Source organism: Peromyscus maniculatus, chromosome 9 (genome assembly GCF_049852395.1).
Source record: "Peromyscus maniculatus bairdii isolate BWxNUB_F1_BW_parent chromosome 9, HU_Pman_BW_mat_3.1, whole genome shotgun sequence".
In the NCBI taxonomy this organism is placed as follows: domain Eukaryota; kingdom Metazoa; phylum Chordata; class Mammalia; order Rodentia; family Cricetidae; genus Peromyscus; species Peromyscus maniculatus.
The window spans coordinates 76812556-76830561 of NC_134860.1; the positions used below are offsets into that span (position 1 = coordinate 76812556).

General features: G+C 44.9%; 1 protein-coding gene and 1 pseudogene across 3 annotated transcripts in view; one reads left to right on the top strand and one right to left on the bottom strand.

The window, feature by feature from the left end:
* Window positions 1-18006, bottom strand: part of Dgkh (diacylglycerol kinase eta) — a 166553-nt gene that overhangs the window by 126200 nt on the left and 22347 nt on the right. The gene's annotated exons all lie outside the window — the stretch shown is intronic.
* On the top strand, window positions 11512-12166 carry LOC102905935 (cyclin-dependent kinase 4 pseudogene; annotated as a pseudogene).

Consider the following 18006-nt stretch of genomic DNA (forward strand, 5'->3'; position numbering starts at 1 on the left):
AAACTGAGAGATCAGAGAAGCAGAACAAGACACAGCCAACCTCACCTTGCCAACTCCTCTGCAGATCCTGTTTCCTCAGACTGGAAGCCTCTGAGTCCTTGCCCGGAAGGGATCTCAGCTAACTGCTGCTAAAATGCCTCTAGTACCTGATCCTCACACCTTATATACCTTTCTGCTTCCTGTCATCACTTCCTGGGATTAAAGGCATACGTCCTTCCCAAGCACAGGAGATCTCAAGTGCTGGGATTAAAGGTGTGTGCCACCATGCCTGGCTCTGTTCCCAATGTGGCCTTGAACTCACAGAGATCTGGATCTCTGCCTCCCGAGTGATAGGATTAAAGGTGTGTGCTACCAGTGTCTGGCCTCTGTCTAATCTAGTGGCTGGCTCTGTCCTCTGATCCCAGATAAGTATTAGGGTACACTATTAGGGTACAATACATTGGGGCACACAATATATCACATTTTCCCTTTTTTGTCTAAAATAATAAAAGAAGGTTATAACTAATAGAAGAAAAACTATACACAATAAGTATATACAATATATATAGACAAGAATTACATTAACAATGTCCAGTCCATTAACATTTGACAAATTCAGACAAAAAAAATTTCATTATTTATCCTATTTTGGTGAGTCCAGTACAAAATTTGTATACAATACACAAAAATCCAATCCAATGTAAAATATTTAAAACAAGTAGTTCTTTTTTAAAAGATTCAATAATCTACCTTTTTATCTTATCACCTATCATTATCTATCATCTACCAGTGTCTATTATCTATTTATCTATCTTATATCTATCATTATTCATCTAGCTATCTATTCATCTGTTTATCTATTCATCTACCATCTATCTGTATCTATCTGTCTATCTCTCATCTATCTATCTCTAAGAGAAGGGGCCACGAGTATCTGGATCAGGGCACTGAATGTTAATTGTAGTTATTGAGGAGCAGATGCTAAGACTTTTTGAATTTTTGGTCTTCTGCATTGGTTGAAGACAGTTGGCAGTCAGCATCCACATGCATGCCCTGTTTACCCTGCACAGCACATGAGCTGCAACGCTAAATGATGCATTTCTGTGGAGGCTCCTGTAGGTTCTGCCAGTCAAAGGTACTACGCTTGAAATATGTAAATGAAGGAAAACTTATGTCCCATAGATGTATGTCTGTGTGCAGTGACCAAAATCCACAGTCTGGACTCTAGAGCAACCCTGTAGCGGGAGGCAGCTACGCCAGAGGTAGATGTACCCTCGGAAACAGCAGCAGCCTCCTGACCCCTGGCTGGTGCTGGAACCCTGCCAGTCAGCCCAGGGGGGTAGCCTCCGACCTGCACTCATCTAAGCTTCTCAAGGATTTCGTAAGAACACCTAAAATACTTTGCATCCTGCATCGAAACTTCACTGAGGCCATATACTCAATGGAATCCTGTGTACGTTACAAAAAAGTCATTTTAGCTTAAGGAAATAAAAGAATCAGAGCAAATCTAACAAGATGGTCATGCTTTTTAATTCTGAACTAGGAAACTGTTCTGGGTCTTCTATATCATGTTCCAAAACTTTTGCTTTCACAGGAATAAGATTACTTTAGCCACAGAAGAAAGCAAGCCCGAAATCATGCAAACCACTTAGAGAGCTGCTGTGGTAACCCCAGACTCCCCTTGTAGCCCACATTATAACTGGGTGTTTTGCCCTAATTCTATTTGGCTGAAATGGAAGAAGACTACATTTAATGTGGGTGCTCAGTGGTCCCCGCCATCTTTAGATAGAACAAAAATGTGTTCCTTGAACCAAAAGACAAAGTTGTGCACCGTGTCTCTCAATAGGCTGACCTAAGTCACCCCAACATTCTCATTAAACAGATAAAAAAGGCCAAGACCAGGGCCAGTAAGTTACTTTCCAGCTTCAATTCTGCCGTTCACGAACAATATTCAACACCGTATCTGTCACCCATTTGGATGAACACACCCTAAGGCTCTCCTGATTTTTCTTATGTAAAAAAATTTCACTCTTTCTTGGTCTGCAGCTAAGCCAAACGCCGCCAGTCATCAGCGATGCCCCAGTGTCCTGATGCCTTCTCTGATGATGTATTTCTCCTCTGAAGTTGGCAGTGCTGTCCTTGGAAGCAGGAGTCTCTGAGATCTAACCCACCGTAGAAAAACGTGTCGTTGTTTTAGAAATGATAAACTCGCAATGTAAGCCGAATACTAAAGCACCTCTGAGTCTTCTATATCCTGTCCTGTTTCTCCAGGGCAAGGTTACAGAATTTATTAATGCTCTGGTGGACAGATTATTACAAATGCGTTTTAATAGCACCAAGAAGAATCCCTAAGGCAAGCTGCAGACGTGAGTGAATCAGCATGTGGAAAACGTGATGAATAAATTTTTCACTTTCTTTTTAAGAAAATTTATCTAAAGTTGTTTTATTTTTTGAAAAAAAAATTAAATACATAGTTTAACATCCTATAAGATATCATATAGGAAAGCCTTGAAGGCTTTTATTTTGGTGGAATAAAAGGCTCGGCTACAATTTATAAGAAGTATAGAAAAGATGTTTTTCTTTCTTTCTTTCTTTCTTTCTTTCTTTCTTTCTTTCTTCCTTCCTTCCTTCCTTCCTTCCTTCCTTCCTTCCTCTCTCTCCCTCTCTCTCTTCTCTCTCTCTCTCTTTCTCTTCTTTTCTTTTCTTTTTTTCTCTCAAGATGGTTTCTCTGTGTAGCCCTAGCTGCTCTGGAACTCTCTCTGTAGACCAGGCTGGCCTCGAACTCACAGAGATGCCCCTGTCTCTGCCTCCAGAGTGCTGGGATTAAAAATGTGGGCCACCATGCCTGGCTTTAGAGAAGACATTTTAAAACAAACAAACAGAAACAATGTAACAACCTACAATTTCTTTCTTGTTACTGTAAAAGGTAGGTCTATGTCAAAGTCCACTAAGTAGCCCTAAGCAATTTCCCTGGGATGAACTGTGCTATCAAATCTGTAGCTAAGAAAAATCTGAACAGCAGATTTAAAAAAAAAAAATCAATAATCTGTTGGTAACATATTCTGGGAAGAGCCACATGACACTTGCAAAAAGAAATAATTAAGAAACCAAAATTCTAATGTTAAAACTCTATAGTCACAGAGCCAAATGTAACAAAAAAAATTAAACTGAACTTAAAGAGTTGTAAGATTTCTGGGGAAATGGGAAGTAAAAAAAAAAAACAAAACAGTTCTACTGCTTTCTTACAAAGCATTACTGATACTAGCGAGGTCTCTCTCCCTCCTAGGCCTATGATGGAGGTTGAGTCCCTTCTCCTCGGCTGGTCACCGAGTAAAAAGTAAGCCGGGCAGGCTCCCAAGACCAACTATACATCAAAACACCCACACACGAAATTCTATGGTCCGTCTTTCATTGTTTGGTCCAACAAAAATTCAGCCATCTCTCTTGTTGTTTTGTTTTATGTGTATGTTATACGTGCATGTCTGTCTGTGCACCAAGGGCATGCGGTGCCCTTACAGGTCTGTAGGGCATACAGATAGATGGCTGTTAGCCATGTGGGTGCTGGGAACTGAACCCAAGTCCTCTGGAAGAGCAGCCAATGCTCTTATGTGCTAAGCCGTGTCTGCAGCCTCAGCTGATCTATCTGCTCTCCAGTACTAGAGTCTGTCACACAGGCAGAAAACAGCAGGAATAATAATTTAACCTGGGGTTGCAAGCAAGCAAGCAAGAGCGCGCGCGCATGCACACACACACACACACACACACACACACACACATACACACACACACACACACACACACACACACATGCATGCACGCACGCACGCACGCAGATACACACATGCACACGCATACACACGCACGTAGGCCGGAGGTCAACATAAGATGTCTTCCTCTATTGCTCTGCACTTCATTTTGGGGTAAGGGTCTCTCATTCACTGACTCTGGAGCTCCCCATTTCAGCTCAGCAAGACCCCAGAATCTGCCTGTCTCCTTTCCTCCCAACACTAGGGCTACAGGAACACACTATACACCTCTGATTTCGGCTCCCCCCACCCCTGCTGTAGGTTGCTGGAAATCCAAGCTCAAGTCCTAACATTTGCACAGCAAACACATTACCCACTGAGTCCTCTCCCCAGTCCCAGTCAAGAAATATTTTTAACTTATTTTAAGTCAGTGTCTTGAGACTTTTTTTTAATTATAAACTAATTTTTAAGAATTTTATTTACAAAAGGCTTTTGGCATGGTATTTATGAACACCAACCTGGAACTCCCCGTACAAGACGCTAAGAGAATTGCAAGGGATGATGCAGGATGTAAAGTGGAATTGCACTACGAGTGGCCTCGTGTTAAGCAGAAAAGCTATGATTGCATGAGATTTAAAATGATGTAAAATTGCTCAAGAGATTTGGTTCCTTCAAAAAAAAAAAAAAAAGAAGAAGAAAGAAAATAGGAAGTTTCGGTTAGAAGCACAGAAATCAAGGGTGGGATGAGGTAACACTGGTAGAATGGAGGTGATGAGTTTGTGAAATGAAGATAGTCCAAAAATAGGAAAGAGTAGGAGGAAGCTGCTGAAACAGGTAGCAGCCGGGACTTGCCATGGCAACCATGATCAACAGATGAGCATCCATCACAGCATGAGGCTTCAGAGAGTGCCCATCTGCGCCATACTCAAATTTCAGTTTGTGGGTCCAGCTACCAGTAGACATTAATAAATAACATTGAAGTAGACTAAACAGCCTGGTAGGAGCAACACGGACTAGCGGACATATCTGTTATGAGCTAAACTGCAAAGGAAGATCTGCAAATGAAGAGAATGACCGTGTTTTATTTATGGGCTAACAATGGTGCAGAAATAACGCCGGTGGAAGCCGAGCCTGGGATTTATAGCACTTTTACCCTCACATCTCATAGTCATTGATGTCCTCGGCCCTAGGAGACGTGCTTTGGGGATGAAGTAAATATTTTAGTTACAGAGTTCTTTCCCTTTAGATCAGTGAGGAACTATGAAGCAGCGTGGCCACCACAAATCTGCCAGCACAAAATTCATATTCTGAGGGCTGTGCCAAGTCAGGGGGATTAGCGCACTGTCAAACACCACTAGTCAATTTATACTCCAGCATAACAAACGGCACAACTTGACCTGAAGCAGGAAAAAGTGCAAAGGAGACAGCAAGATGGACGCTCGCTCAGACTCAGTTCCTTGGATCTACACAGCAGCCTCAGAGGGTGAATCTGAGGACCTCGGTGTTCGAAGGAGCACGCAGTGAGGCAGAGGTTAAACAGGGTTCCCCTTCTATCACACAATTCCTGTCATAAGAGGCAGAAGTGAGGCCAGGGCATCTCAGGCCAGCGGCAGAACGCTTGGTTGGCATGCACAAGGCCCTGGGTTCAGACTTCAGCACCGTACCTAGGAAACTTTAACAAGAGGCAGAAAGGCAGTCTGCCCCAAGCACCCTAGCAACACCGGTTCCCATACACCGAAACTCTCAGTTCCAGCTCCACGACAAAGGCCCAGGCTATGCCCACTGCCCGTGGCATTTACTTGGAAGTAGTTCATTCTACTTTTACAGAATTGTTAAGTAAAACTGTGCACTCATTAGAAGCAGGTCTATTGCTTTTACAGACACACCAGCTAGTGAACAGCTAAAATGCAGACAGGAAGCCAGGCATCGAAGTGTGCACCTGAAATCCCAGCAAATAGGGAGGGTCGCTCCAAGTCCGAGGTGAGCCGGAACCGTTTGGTGAGACTTTGTTTCAAAAACAGATCAAAGACTTAAAAAGCAAAATGCCCAGATGCTTTTATCAATCTCTGCGATTCCAGCACATATATAAAATCTAAGTTCAAGATGTTAGGAGATGAGGGTATAACCAAGTTGAGGGGCGGATGAGTTAGGGTAGACAGATGTTTACTGTACGGAAACCTCTGGGTGTCATGTGTTCTGGGAACCACACAGATGTACTGTATACACCACGGAGGAGCAAGGGCAGCTTTTAGTACTTCCATACTATCGGTCATTTCAAGATATACCTTAATATTTTAAGTGTGGCAGTGACAAAAATTTTGCAAATGTTACCTTTATTTAATTTAGTCAAAGGGGAAAAAAAGACAAAGGCTAGATGCTTTTCACAACTGATGCTGGGGGAACTGAGTGAACTTTCACAATTTCAGACTAGAGATTAATAAATAGAAAGTGGGAGGAAACACACTGTAAAAATAATTGGGTTTATCTGTGCATCCATGTGTGTGCAGGTGCCCCTGTCCGCCCATGTGTGTGCAGGTGCCTGTGTGCCCATGTGTGTGCAGGTGTCCCTGTGTGTCCATGTGTGTGCAGGTGTCCCTGTGCGTCCATGTGTGTGCAGGTGCCTGTGCGCCCATGTGTGTGCAGATGTCCCTGTGCATCCATGTGTGTGCAGGTGCCCCTGTGTGTCCATGTGTGTGCAGGTGTCCCTGTGTGTCCATGTGTGTGCAGGTGCCCCTGTGTGTCCATGTGTGTGCAGGTGCCCCTGTGTGCCCATGTGTGTGCAGGTGCCCCTGTGTGCACATGTGTGTGCAGGTGCCCTGTGTGCACATGTGTGTGCAGGTGTCCCTGTGTGCCCATGTGTGTGCAGGTGTCCCTGTGCATCCATGTGTGTGCAGGTGTCCCTGTGCATCCATGTGTGTGCAGGTGTCCGTGTGCCCGTGTGTGTGCAGGTGTCCCTGTGCACATGTGCTCACAGACACAGACGAAATTGCTTTTGTTCCTTAAGCCACCCACCTTCTTTTTCCTCTGCACACACAGGGAAGGTGCTTTATTGGAGGAAGATTCTTTTTCCTCTGCTTCAAGAATCCCTTGGCTATCATGGTATCTCCCTCCCCGCCCTCCCACTCTGTCCCTGCTCCAGCTCAACCCTCCCATTTCCCTGTGTTCTCATCCCCCACTCCTCGCCCTCCGCCACCCCATGATAGATGAGGACATCATGGGAATAGGAAGAGGCAGGGTGCTGGGGAGGCTCTCAGGAATCCACAAGGATAACCTCACCTGGGAGTGCTGGCAGTGGTCCAGAGAGTGCCTGGACCTGTCTACTCTGGTGACTGGTCTAGCAAATAACCCAGCTGTCATCATAGAGCCTTTGTCCAGTGACAGATGGAGGCAGATACAGAGATCCATGGCCAGGCACGAGGCTGAGCTCTGAGAATCTAACCGATAAGAGAGAGGAGGGATTCTGCAGGCAAGGGACATCAAGATCATGATGGGAAGGAAGGCATGCAGAGATGACCAGCCACACTAGTGGAAGCCCATGAACTGTGGACTGGTGGCTGTGGAGCCCCCATGGGACTGGACTAGGCCCTCTGGATACGGAAGACGGTTGTTTGGCTCGAACTGTTTGGGGGGCACCCAGGCAGGGGGCTCGGGATCTGTCCCTGGTCTATGGGCAGGCTTCTGGAATCCGGTGCCTGTGGTGTGACACCTTGCACAGCCTTGGTGCAGTGGGAAGGGGCTTGGACCTGCCTAGGCTCAGTGTGCTGGGCTCTGCTGACTCCCCATGGGAGACCTTGATTTGGGGGATGTGGGGATGTGGGGTGGCTTGGGAAAGAGGGCTGGGGGCTGGGAGGAGGGAGGAGGTGGGATCTGTGGGTGGTATGTAGAGTGAGTGGAAAATTTCTTAATAAAGAAAAATGAAAAAAAATCCCTTGGCTAAAGCCATAATTATGTTCTATAAGATGGTGGTTATAACCAAAACTCCACACGCATCATTCTGCCTCAGCCTTCCCAATGAAACATCACAATCTGGCAAACCATCTAAAGCTAAACTAACAAGAACCCACTGCTTACGACACTAGGCACACTTATATTTCTTAAGTTTTTAGTTTTTTTCAAGACAGGGTTTCACTGTGTAGCCCTGGCTGTTCTGGAACTCACTCTGTAGAGCAGGCTGGTCTCGAACTCATAGAAGTCCATCTGCCTCCGAGTGCTGGGATTAAAGGCATGTGCCGCCATCCCCCGGCCGCTTATATTTCTTTGTGAAGGCAAGCATTTCCTTTCCTGCTTAATGTGATTCAAGTTTGTTTGAGGCGCTGAGTTTATTTTAAACGGTGAACTTACCGTGGCACAGCTTCTGTTTTCTTTCAGCATAAACCTAACAAGTGACCAAGAACTACCGTGGACTAGCCACGCTCATAAACACCCGTGCTGTTTAAATACTCATGACCCCGAGAGAGACACCGTTATTATTCTAATGTTAAAGATAAGTCCTGTGGGCAAAGTCACGTGGGAGACACCTGAGATGTAAAGCCAGCCCTCTCTCAAGCAATTCACCCCACCACCTTACTCACAGCACTCTCCTGCCTCAGTCACACTCCACAGCAGCAGTTCAACATGCCTGCTTCGTAACTGTTCCAACAGCGACTCAACTCCAAAGGACAGCTCAGGACAAAAGTTGTTCTTGCCATATAGCCACTACACAACTGGAGCTCACAGAAACAAAATACAGCCTCGATTTTTAAAGACCATCTTGGGAGTCTACTATATAAACACAGCAAGCAGTGACACCGGAAGGATCCCTGTGACAGGGAAGAGAGACCAAATGTACTGATGGAAAGGAAAGGAAGCTGCACCCTCCGGCCTCTCAGAATATTTCTGGTCTCAGACGTGTTCCACTTACATTAAACCACCGACATCTCAATGAAATCAACGTATTATTGATTGCTAGATCGGTTGTAGCAACAATTAATAATTAAAGCCGATGATTAAGGACTAATGAAAAATGTTGGTGCTAGCACACACCCTGATAGATGCTTGTCATCTCAAGCCTTTCTGGGCTTTCTGGGCTAACAGCCATTTTTCTACTCCGTGACATAAACAGGTTACGTCAAAGCCAAATGTGTATTTAATGTTGAGGAGAAACGAGTCATCTTAATGAGCAATTCTGTGTTCCATCTTCAAAATTCTTTTTTAAGTACGGAAAATTAGGACACTCAAGCACAATGAAGAATAACTAAATTTACTATACTGCCAAAAAGAATGTTTTGATGTGATACTCTGATTGACAGGTTCTGAAGTAATGGGTTTCAACACACATACTTCTACAACTTTCTCTTTCAAGTGGTTTCACAGACGACTGGTTCATGTTATTTGCTACAGTTGTGTTCTATAAAGTGGCCGCATCACCGAAGGAACAGAATAGGAGCTAGTGGGGAATATTCTCTCTTAGAACAGTAAATCGTCCCTGAAAATGCCTAGTCACAATTTTTACCGCCAATCTAAAACCTTCACACATGCTTTTTTTATGAAAGAAAAAAATTATATATTTGATTCATAAACATTGAACTCGGTGATGAAAGTGCTGTAACTCAAGCCTGAGGAAAAACCTCATCTTATTCACATTTTCTGCATATGACGCCTCACAGCTTCTTGATTTTAGGAGCACAAAACACACGTTAGCACTACCGGGCGGTGGTGGTGCACGCCTTTAATCCCAGCACTCGGGAGGCAGAGGCAGGCAGATCTCTGTGAGTTTGAGGCCAGCCTGGTCTCCAGGAAAGGAGCAAAGCTACACAGAGAAACCCTGTCTCAAAAAACAAACAAACAAACAAAAAAAGCAAACAAACAAAAAAAGCAACACACATTAGCACTAAACTGGGGGTCATCTGAAACAGCAAGAGTGTTACCAAGATGCACAAAATGCGATCACACCGGTGAGATGGCACAAGGACCCGTTTACAAAATGACAGATGAAAGGGAGGGTGGGCACCCTTCGAGCATGCGCGTCAGTGAGGAGAGGGTACACACAAGGCAACTCAGTTTTCCTCACTTTCAACATGTCCACCAACGGTCGGGAAAACACAAGCATCGACTCTGTAGTTACAGTCATCCTTACTGAGAGGGTGAACTGGCAAGCTGGGAAGACAAGAATGAACGATTAACTGTGTAAAATGTCAAGTACATCCCCATAATGTTTATAATTATATGAAAAACTCCACTAACTAGTGTGCCGAATTCAGTAACACAGGCAAACTGTACTACTGAAGGGTACCTAACGGGGCTAAGGAGACAGCTTAGTCGGTAATGTGCTTGGCTGTAAAGCCTGAGCTCCTGGCTTCGGATTCATGTAAAAAGCCAGGCACAGGGGCTCGAGAGACGGCTCAGCTAAAGTTAAGAGCACTGGCTTCTCTTCCAGAGGGCTTGGGTTCAAATCCCAGCACCCTTACAACTGTTCGTAACTCCCAGGGAATCAAACGCCCTCTTCAGGCCTCCACAGGCACTGCATGTACACAGTGCACAGACACACGTGCAGGCAAGAGACCCATACAAATAAAAACTACTGATAACAACAATGAAGTCCAGGTATAGCGGTGCTAGGGGAGGAGGCTAGGGACACAGGGTGGTCCCTGGAGATGGCTGGACAGCCAGGCTAGCCAACCAATGAGCTCCAGGTTCAGTAACAGATCTAATAAGAAGAAGGAGGAGGAGGAGGAGGTGAACCACTAAGGAAGACACACTCAATGTTGGCTTCCAACTTCCAGACAGCCACCCCATCCCACAAGACCCCACACATGTGCAGAGAGAGAGAGAGACAAAGACAGAGAGAGAGACCACCAGAGAGAGAGAGAGAGAGAGAAAGCACCAGACCCCTGAAGGTATGACTTCAGTAATGCAGAAGCATTATCTCACTAATATTTATTATGTGAGAAAAGCCATCATTGATCTGGGTCATGTACTTCATCTTTAAAGTCAAAATTCACTTCACTGGTTTGTGCAGAGAACCATTTCTAAGAAACACATCTGACACTATTTGCTGAAAGGAATTTTTAACACAAAAGCACATTTTACCAAATCTGCCTTTATCAGTATCCGGCCAATACATTAATGTTTGATAAGTACTTTTTACACAAATAAATCTACTGCCAATAGCCAAGGCTTTCTATTGCAAAACTTTTTTTTTTAAGAATTAAAATTCAGGTGTTTTTGTTTTGTTTTGTTTTGTTTTGTTTTGAGACAGGGTTTCTCTGTATAGTTTTGGTGGCTGTCCTGGATCTCGCTCTGTAGTCCAGGCTGGCCTCAAACTCACAGAGATCCACCTGGCTCTGCCTCCCGAGCGCTGGGATTAAAGGCGTGCGCCGCCGCCGCCGCCGCCGCCGCCGCCGCCGCCGCCGCCGCCGCCGCCACCACCACCACCACCACCACCGCCCAGCTAAAATTCAGTTTATTAAAGACATAAATTGTGTCTATGGTCCTGCCCAGTGTCCAGATGTCTTGGACCAAGCCTAGGTATATGGTACCCCAAGGACCTGACCCTGGGCCCTGATTAAAGGTTATCCCACCAGCTCTTGGCCAGGTGTATGGGGCTCCCCTGATTCTAGAATGGCAACCTCTCTATAGGCCAGTGGCTGGGACAATGTACAAGGCTCATGCTCCCCACCATGGCTACTTTATTCTGACAGTCCCAGTGGAGAAGAAGCAGAGCAACCTTCCCATAAGCACAGCTCATGAGGTGGCCGCGCTGAGGATGCTGGAGGCTTTGAGCACCCCAAGGATGTCTGGCTAAGGGATGTCTGCGGCTACTTCTGGAACTGCCTCAGATCCAAGCACCCTAGTGTGTGAGCATGCGGACCAGAACAAACGGGCATATACGGACAAGGCATACCCACTAGGTTATGCCCCTCGAGACCATCAAGGATTTAATGCACTCGTTTCTAAGAGGTCTAGATTTCCTTCACAAAAATTGCATAGTACACAGAGATCTGAAGCCAGAGAACATTCTAGTGACAAGTGGTGGGAGAGCCAAGCTGGCTGACTTTGGCTCAGCCAGAATTTACAGCTACCAGATGGCCCTTACACCTGTGGTGGTTGCATTCTGGCGCCATGCTCCTGGAGTTCTTCTGCAGTCTATAAATGCACCGCCTGTGGACATACGCAGCGATGGCTGTTACCGTTGCGGAGATGTTTGTCAAAGGCCTGTCTCCCGTAGACACCCCGAAGCTGATCGTTGATCTGATTGCGCAGCCTCCGGAGGATGACTAGCCTAGAGACACATCTCTCCCCAGACCCTTTTCCCCGAAGGGCCTCGGCCAGCACAGTCCGCGGTGACAGAGATGGAGGAGCCCGGAGCACAGCAACGTCTGGAAAGGCTGACTTTTAAACCACATAAGCGAATCTCTGCCTCTCAGCCCGGCCGCACTCTGGTCTACACAGGAAGACTGTGATGCAGAGAGCAGTGAGGTCCCTGCAGTCCTCCGTTCTGTCCACTTTTGTGGAGAGAGCCCCACCGAGAAGGCGAGCTCTGCCTTCCTCCAAAGTTGTGGAGACTCTTTCAACGTTTTACATCTTTAAGTGACATCCCCACCCCTCCTTCTGAGGCTCATCTCTTGCCCTCCTATGTCTGGACACTACAGGCTGTGTGTGCCCCTCTCTTCCTTATATCGGGTCCTTCTTTTTTTTTTTTTTTTTTGGTTTTTCGAGACAGGGTTTCTCTGTGTAGCTTTGCGCCTTTTCCTGGAACTCACTTGGTAGCCCAGGCTGGCCTCGAACTCACAGAGATCCGCCTGGCTCTGCCTCCCGAGTGCTGGGATTAAAGGCGTGCGCCACCACTGCCCGGCGGGGTCCTTCTTTTTTACAGGAAAGGAAAACGAGACAAAGAAAAAGGACGCACACCTAAAACACAGGTCAACCTTGAGGTAAATTCCATTTACAAGTCAGGTGGCTCTGTCCACAAATAACTGATAAATCTCAATACGCTCTTTTAGAAACTATTGATTCTATTACCAATATCCAACCCTTTACTCATAATTTAAAAAATCAGCTATACAGACTAATTTCAGCTCTAAATACCTCAATACCGTCTTTTCTTATTAACAGTCTGATGAAGCCCCTAGGAACTGGGATCACAGGCATGAGCCACCATACTTGGCTTCTCTACGCTTATTTTCCCAGAAACTATGAAGTAGTGAATTAGGGCCAGCAAGATGGGGAGTGGGGGGGGGGGCTCGGGCATGTGCTGCCACCCTTCACAGCCTGAGCTCCATCCCGGGGGTTCACTTATCTATTTCCTGTAGGCCGGCCTCTGACCTCAGAATGCCTGCTGTAACGTACCCCTGCGCACAATAAATAAACGTTAATTTTTCATTTTTTTTAAACACTGAATTACTATTATTCAGGTGTTCTTTCATGTAGAAATGGAACTTAAGAGAGTGTTGAACAATTAACACCATTTCTCATTATTCCAACAAAAATATTTTATCCCCCTCTAGAAATATGAAGTGCCATGTAATCTAATTATTAAATGTTTTATTAATACAGACAATTTGTGTTCTTGAGTGGATTGTCAAAATTCAAATTTTCTTTCTGCATTTTGGCAATATAATGAACTATACCCAAATTTAAAAGCTAAATTTTTCTTATAAAAACAAACATGTTTCCAACCCAAAAAAAAATGGAAATTTGCAAAGAAAAGTAAAGAAATAAATGATAAATACTTCTGGGATTAGAGATGGTTCCAGTAGCAAAGTGCTTCAAACATAAGCATAAAGACCTAAACTGAATCCCCAGAACCCACATTTAAAAGTAGGGAGACAGAAGCAGGTGGATCTGTGTGAGTGAGAGGCCATCCTGGCCTACAGAGTGAGCTCTAGGCCAGTCAGGGCTACGTAATGAGACCCTGTCTCAATAATGATAATAGAAGGAGGAAGAGGAGGAGGAGAGGAAGGGAAGAAAGAGGAGGAGAAGAGGCAGAAGCCACAGCAGCAAGACATGGTAGCCTGCACTTGTAACCCAGCACTGGGAGGCAGAGGCAGGAGACTCCCTGGCGCTGGCCAGCTGGCCAGCCTGCCCAGCAAGCCTCAGGTCCCAGGAAGAGACTGATGAGAACAAGTGGATGGCTTCTGAGGAATGGCACCTTAGGTTGACCTCTGGCCTCCAAACACACCAACACCCAAACACAGAACACACTCCTCCCAGACCTTTCGCAGTGTCCATATGTGGACACGTATATTTCAAAAAGAGGAGCCTTGGAATCTCTTTTTTCAAAGATATAAATTTTATCTTCTATATCAACATAATATAAGTAAGTTTATTATTTCAATTCTCTAACTACTGAACACCTTCAATCTGTGATGCATTTGATTGAATAATAAGACTTTTTTAAGAATGTACATAATTCAGCTAATCGATTCTTTATTATTGGATACTTTTACCATAAACAAAAAATGATGAATACTCTTCAGGTTAAACGTTGGAAGAGCTTGGAATTTATTGACTGTGTAATGGGTTCATGATAAATTTTAGTGTCAGGATGTAGTAAGTTTTTGATTTTTCTTTTTTAGTGTTGTTTTTAAACTCCCTGCCTGAAGTATGCAAATATTTCTCTTTATAATTAAGCTAGTAATTTAACAATGCCATTCATTACAAGTCTGATTATTAACCCAACTAAAAATTACATAGTGTGAGATGGGCTTTAAATGTTTAACTAAATAGTGACCTAGTTGCCAATTATTTGAAATAGTTTACTTAAAATATACATTTGTGCAGGGCGGTGGTGGCACACGCCTTTAATCCCAGCACTCGGGAGGCAGAGCCAGGCAGATCTCTGTGAGTTCGAGGCCAGCCTGGTCTACAAAGTGAGATCCAGGACAGGCACCAAAACTACACAGAGAAATCCTGTCTCAAAAATAAATAAATAAATAAATAAATAAATAAATAAATAAACAAACAAACAAACACACACATCTGTGAGCACATTCTTTTCAGTTATACTCATCTATTTCTTTCCATATCCAAGCCAAATTATTTTTTTACAATCTACTTTTTGGGTTTTCTGTTTGTTGGTTGGTTGGTTTGCTTGAGACAAGGTCTCACTGTGTAGCCCTGGCTGTGCTGAATCTCACTCTGTAGACCAGGCTGGCCTGAAACTCACAGAGATCCACCTGCCTCTGCCTTCCTTAAGCACTGGGATAAAGAGCTTACGCCTCCACACCCAGCCCTACAACCTTTGGCTGTTTGATTATATCTGGTTGCTAAGAAACTCTCCATCACTCTTCAGTGTGTAACCAGATATTATTTTATGGCCTTTCAATTCATTTTAGTAAGTTAGCTAAAGATTTTTTTTATCACATTTGTTGGGGAGGGGCACTCACGTCACAGTGGGCATGTGGAAGTGATAGGACAATTTCAGGGAGCTGGGTCTCTCCTTAAAGCATGTGCTGCAAGTATCTTTACCACAACCACATCACCTGACCTGCCCTAGCCAGGTGAAATTCTAACAGCCATAATTATACAAAACTTACACATCAACCAGACAATATGCGCAGCATATTCATTCAAATCCATTTTGTACCTCAGTAAACTTCTGGCTTAATTTCTGTACACTTCTTGAGTTTATTTTTCCACTTTTTACATCACTATTGAGTGTACAGACAGCTGTTTCCATTCTTACACTTTTATAATTTCTAGGATACATTTTTAATTATGGAAAATACACCTAACAAAACTGACCATATTAACCATCAGTAACTACGCCACTCAGGGGCACAAAGCATACTGCTGGGCCGCCACCATGACTACCCATCACAGAACTCTTGAATCTTGCAAGTGAAACCCATTAAACAATTACTCGCTACCATTGCCTCCCCAAGTCTGACAACCAGCCACCATTCTTTCTGTGCCTATGATTACGTCCTAACTTGCTGTTCCTTCATGACTAGGTTATCTCACTTGGTCTAAGGTCCTCAATGTTCAACCGCAACGTAGCATATATCACAATTTCCTTTCTGCCTAAGTCTGAGTGATATCCCACTGCCTGTATTACCACATTTTATCTATTCAATATCTATCAATACACGCTTGAATTATTCCTTTGGTGTGTGGAGGGGGGGCAATGCTGGGTAGTTTTATGTCAACTTGACACCAGCTAGAGTTGTTTAAGAAGAGGGAACCTCAATAGAGAAAATGTCTCCAGAAGATCAGGCTGTAGGCAAGCCTGTAGGTCACTTTCCTAATTAATGATTGACTACTGCACAAATCCTAAATGGTTTTATAATAAAAACCTGGAGCCAGATATTGGAGTAAATGCTGAAAGATCAGAGAGACAAAGGAACAAGCCACGGCCACTTCTCACCTTGCAAACTCTACGAATCCTCTGACTGAATGCCTCTGAGTCCTCAGCCGAAAGGGCCTAGTTCCTGTCTCCTCACGCTGTACATGCCTTTCTCCGCCCAGACATTTCACTTCCTACCTCAACCTTTCTAGTGCTGGAATTAATGCAGTGTGTGCTTCCCAGATACTGAGATTAAAGGGGTGTGCCACCACTGCCTGGCTCTGTTTCTCTCCTAGACTAGATCAATCTCATGTAGCCCAGTGTGGCCTTGAACTCCCAGAGATCCAGATGGATCTCTGAATCCCGAGTACTAGGATAGAAGGCAGGCACCACCGCCTGACCTCTGTGTTTAACTCTGTGGCTGGCTCTGTCCTCTGATCTTCAGGCAGGCTTTATTTCTTAGATTACAAATACCGCCACAATTGATGGGAAGGGCCCAGCCCATTGTGTGTAGGTACACTCCTGGGCTGTTGGTCTTGGGTGCTATAAGAAAGCCGGCTGAGCAAGCCATGAGGAGCAAGCCAGTAAGCAGCACCCCTCCATGACCTGTGCATCAGCTCCTGAATCCAGGTAACTGCTGTTTGGGTCTCTGCTCTGGTTTCCCTCAGTGATGGACTGTGCTGTGGAAGTATAAGCTTAAAATAAACCCTCTCCTTCCCAAGTGGCCTTTGGTCAAGCTGTTTCATCACAACAACAGTCACCCTAACTAAGACAGGGGGTCTTACAAGCAATGCTTCTGTATGCATGGAGTTTGAGCATTTAGCATGTCACATGTTTACAGTGTACTAAGTTGCTCTGGCTTTGTCAGCCTCTAGGTAATCACAGTGAAGAAGCTATTACTCTTCTTCACATGGAATCCCATTCCTTCTCTCTCACCCAAGTATCTCCCGGGAAACATCTCCCTCAGATGGACGCTCACATCCGCCATCTCCCTCACCTTCCTACTGCTCAATGGAGCCAAGAACCTGCGTTGCCCTACTTGGTTCAGCTTCTCTATGACCTCATACACACGGGAGTCTTAGAGAACAATGCCACCCAGTGACTTTTTAGTGTCCCCCCACCCCGTCCCCACTCGGTTATATCTAGTCTCCTTCCCATTCCACAGGAGGAATGAGCAGCGGCAACAAGCAAAAGTGACTTGTACTTTAAGAGAAGGGCCGTGACTGCTCGGATGGCTACCAGTGCGGCCCTTAGGACCGCTGTGGCAGAATGGATGAGGACAAGGTAGAAGTGTTTGTTACTACAGAAAGGTTGGCTTTCCTTCAGCATTCTTCTCCTCTTACTGTGGCATATTAACCACCTCTGTGATAAAAAAAAAAAAAATCTCTGTCTACTCCTCAGATGAGGCCCAATCTACAAAACAGGTTTACAACCAAAAATCCCTGTTTTCTGGCTTGTCCGAGACGGGAGAAGAATTCTTTCCCCATGACCGTAAGATTTCATTACAGCTCAGTCTGCTGTGGCCTTCTTAAGATAGAGGGCACCCTACTGGGAAAAGTGCCATTCACATCAAGATTCCTCAACCTGCTACCGGCATCTACTGTGTTCTAGACATGAGCAGAGGGCCTTATCTCATCTGCCCACAACAGCCTACTAGGGTTTCCTGTGGGGAAACTGAGGCTTTCAGATATTATGCAGCTTGTCTAATAAGAGTTGGAACCAGAGCTCTGTGTGATGATGCGTGCCTACAACCACACCCCTCGGGGGACAAGAGGAAATGCATTTGAGACCGTCAAGGGCTGTATGGTGAGTTCAAGGCCAGACACACACACACACACACACACACACACACACACACCATTGGGACCAGAATCCACTTCACATTATTTCAGGGTTTTGTGTGTATTTTTTTTTTTAATTCCAAACTAGATGTTTGTTTGTTGTGGAAACTTTCTCTTTCATTTCCTCAGTAAACTGTTCTTTGGATTTTCCAAAAGGAGGTATACCAAACTCCAC